General features: G+C 48.1%; 1 long non-coding RNA gene across 1 annotated transcript; it reads right to left on the bottom strand.

The window, feature by feature from the left end:
* Window positions 1-1,515: 1,515 nt before the first annotated feature.
* LOC146059000 (uncharacterized) lies at window positions 1,516-3,758 on the bottom strand. Its single transcript, XR_014470089.1, has 3 exons — window positions 3,299-3,758; window positions 1,964-2,076; window positions 1,516-1,800 (listed from the first exon to the last, which is right to left on the bottom strand). It is a non-coding gene; the product is annotated as an uncharacterized LOC146059000 (long non-coding RNA).
* Window positions 3,759-3,961: the final 203 nt, after the last annotated feature.

Raw genomic sequence — 3,961 nt, 5'->3', positions numbered from 1 at the left:
GGCGAGATTTATTGTGTTGACAGTTTTTCAGAAAATGCGATTTTAACTCAAATCGCCGTGTATCGCCATTTTTTAAAATCAATTTTTTTTCCAGAAATCGCATATTGAATGGCTGCCGTAATGCCGCATGAAAAGTGCGATAGATGGGGATAGACGGCGATAAGGTGCGAATTGAGTCGATGTAATACGCCATAAAAGTGCGATTTCCGGGTTAAGTCATGTGCGTATTTGCGGCCAACCGGAATTTGATTTACACCAATACACCTGATCAGCCCATACAACATGCTAACCTATTGGCCCACCTTAGTCCCTTGCAATACGCATCACACCCCCTATATAAAGGGGCGCAGGCGCCATTTTACCCTTTGAAAGGGAGTAAGGTGTTTGAGATGGAGAGGAGAGGAGCAGTCCTAAGGTGCAGAGGAGGCAGAGGGACAGCCAGCTTGGGCCCAAACACCTCAACCACTGGGAGAGGTAGGGGAGTGAGAGGCAGCACTGGCAGAGGCAGGACTGGGAGAGCCAGCATGCTCCCAGCAAGAGCTGCGCCAGGGAGAGGCCACATGGTGGAAGCTGAGCAGGTGGCTATGGAGGATGAGGAGGAAGCAGGCACAAGCCATGTGTCCTCACAGGAGGAACAGATTGCCAGGCACACAGAGGAGGAGCTGCAAGAGGGTGATTTCTCAGAGGTGGACTGGCCTGTGCAGGAGGCAGATAAAGCAGACTTGGAGGTGCTGGGGGAAGAAGCAGGACAGGAGGAGGAGGAAGAGGGTGAGGCTGAAAACGTGGAGGAGGAGGAGGATGATGCAGCTCGTACAGCTAGTGGGAGGAAAGTCAGGTTCTCTTATGAGGAGAATATGGCCCTGGTGCGTGCACTCTTGCCCCTGTATGACCGCCTACTTGGTCCTCACCATCACCGCACAAGTGTGGCAAGAAAGAAGGGGATGTGAGACAATATCACCTCTGCGGTAAATGCAGTTAGCACACACAAGAGGAGTGTGCGCAATGTCAAAAAACGATATAATGACATCAAGCGCCTCCTCAAAGCCAAGCTTGCCCTGGAGGAGAAAGAGGCCTGTCGCACAGGAGGTGGCCCTAGGCAGGAAGTCCGCTTTAAGGCCTATGAGAGGCTGCTACGCCGAATCATCCCACCGGAGGTGCTTCCCGGCATCCACATTGCCGACACAGACAGGCCCCCCACTCCACCGCCAACTGGTAAGTGTCCACACATGTCAACTACACATTTTGCTATGTCATGTGCGCATGCTATTATGGTGGTATGCTTTATGTGTCCAAAAGTTTGCTGTGTGTGGAACTACATATCCCAGCAAAATCACATTTTGCTAGCTTGCATTGCTAAATAATGGACTGTGCATTTTGCTGGGTTATGTAGTTCCACAGATCCAAAGAATGTGTGCTGTCCTAATCACTGTAGGGCTGCAGTGTACTTGATTATTAATCCATATCAATCCTCTGGGTAGTTGGAAAAGCACTTTACAGTCACTTTTACATGTGTAATCTGCTGGTCTTTCCTGTTATTTGCAAGTGGATGAAAAATATCGTTCACAGTCATAATACTGAAATAACCACTTCAGTTCAAAGTCTTCACATTCCTTATGTAATCATATCAGAGTAAAAAAGTTTGATTTTGGTAAAGTTTTTATCAGCATATTTGAAAAAGTGCCAGTTAGGTGCAAATGATCATTATGGAAAATGTCTTCTTCTTTCAAACAGCTCCATCTCTGGAGTCCCAGCCTGCTGTTGAGCAACATCAGCCACATCCGATTGTTCACACTGTCCAGTCTGCAGGTGAGATATCATACTGTTACACAAACACATTGCACATTTCACACATGGCTGTCCCCACCACAGTAGCCTGTGCCAATGCATAATGCATGAGCAACACCTAACCATTCCAACTAAGGTAACATGACCCACCATACACCAATCTGCATAGCATACTTACCACTCTTTTCTCATTTGTAGGACCTTCACAACCGATGCCTGAACCTACGGATCCCATGCAAAATATGGACGACATGAGTGAAATCATCCTTGAGACGGTGCCATCGTTGGAACCTGCACAAAACCAAGCACACCCAGTCAATGAGGCCCCTATACGCAGTCACATATGGGTTAGGTCAGCACCAAACCACATCTACCCAAAGTAGTAGTGTGTCCTCCACACCCATGAGTGGGTCACCCACTACTCCCCCACGGCGTAGTGTCCGTACTAGGGGTGGTGGTGCCACTAGTAGTAAGGGTGCTAATACCCGGCCTGTATTCAAAAATGAATAATGTTGTTTGCATTTACATGTGTATCATGTTCTTTCTTTTTTTCCTTCACTCATGCAGTGAATGTTCATGTAACATTTTTATATGGTATGGCCTATGCCTAAATGTTTCAGCAAGTAAAAATTATTTGCATCCAGCAAACTTGTTGTCATTCTTTACAAATGATTACCCACACTGTTCTATTATGTATTGTCAACTAGGGCCTTATTCTGATCGGTGCGGATATTCCCGCATGCGGACGGACCGCCGATGTTGATCGTCTGCGCATGTGCAGAGGTCACTCTGCGCATGTGCAGGCGATTTCGCCGCACGGATTCTTTATACGACGCACAGGGGGCGTAGAGGGGCGTGAGGGGCTACTTAGCCTCATTACCCTATGCATACGCCCCGCGTTTCATGGGCGTTCCCATGCAAACGCGGGGCGTATGCATGGTAATGAGGCCGTGACGCGTGGGTACGGGGCGGGCATCTGACATCGCCGGATGTCAGCTGCCCGCCCCATACATGATTTCACACGGACAAGTGTCCGTGTGGTCTTGTGTGGCGGGACCTGGTGGAGCGTGCGGCCCTGCATTCGATGTTCGGCGACCATCGAATGCAGGGGCTGCTCCCAAGACGGAGGAGGCGTATCCCCGTCCAATTTCATGCGGATCGCCACATATCCACGTACGGACGGCAGGTGGCGATCCGTATGGAAGGCGGGGATTCGCCTGCACGGTCGCGGCCGCATATTCTGATCGGGCCGCACCGATCAGAATAAGGCCCCTAGTGACATTTTAGCAGACACGGGACTTTGGGTTGTGTGTGCTTATTTGTCAAGGAATTTTAAGGAAATAGTCACATTTGAAGGGGATAAGCATTGGGAATTGCATACTGTATGTAGGCGCCACTTGTTTTTCTACATTTCAACCACCTCAGATCAATGATCCATGTCACCTCCATCCATTAAGCCTATGTTAATTTGTATTTGCCAACATTTTTACAAACAGAAAACTACAGTACTTACTTGACATTGTTATAGGTGTTATCATGTTGCCAGGCATAAAGTATGCTGTGGTGGGGTAGCTTGCAGGTGTTGGCCATTATTGTTGGTCTGCTTCTGGGCAATTAACATGGACAGGGAAAAATGTAATGTTAACAATGTATGTGTGTTACAGGTTCCCCTTTACTATTCATTGTACACACAAAAATTACCTGTGAAATGCTGCAGGATCATCTGTGTACGAACCACATCCCCCCTCCGTGTACTTCGCACTACAACATCAGTAGTTTGAGCTTCCTGCACGACTGCTGCAGTGGCCACATCTACATAATTTGGTTGACCCAAAGCTATGTTATGCAGCATGCAGCAAGCCTGGACAACCAAAACCACTTTGGCAGGGTGGTATAGCAGTGTACCTGCTGACCTGTCCAAACACCGAAATCGGCTTTTCAGCACCCCAAAGGTGCGTTCCACTACATTGCGGGTAGCACTGGGGCAGATGTATTAAGCCTTAACAAGAGATAACTGCAAGGGTGATAAAGAGAGATAAACGTCCAGCCAATCACATCCTACCTGCCATGTCACAGGCTGTGTTTGAAAAAAGTCAGTAAGGAGCTGATTGGCTGAACGTTTATCTCTCCTTATCACCCTTGCATTTATCTCTTGTTAAGGCTTAATACATTTGCC

This window comes from Crinia signifera, chromosome 2, assembly GCF_055691185.1.
Source record: "Crinia signifera chromosome 2, ASM5569118v1, whole genome shotgun sequence".
In the NCBI taxonomy this organism is placed as follows: domain Eukaryota; kingdom Metazoa; phylum Chordata; class Amphibia; order Anura; family Myobatrachidae; genus Crinia; species Crinia signifera.
Note: the sequence above shows the minus strand (reverse complement) of the source record. Positions and strands in the feature narration are given on the sequence as shown.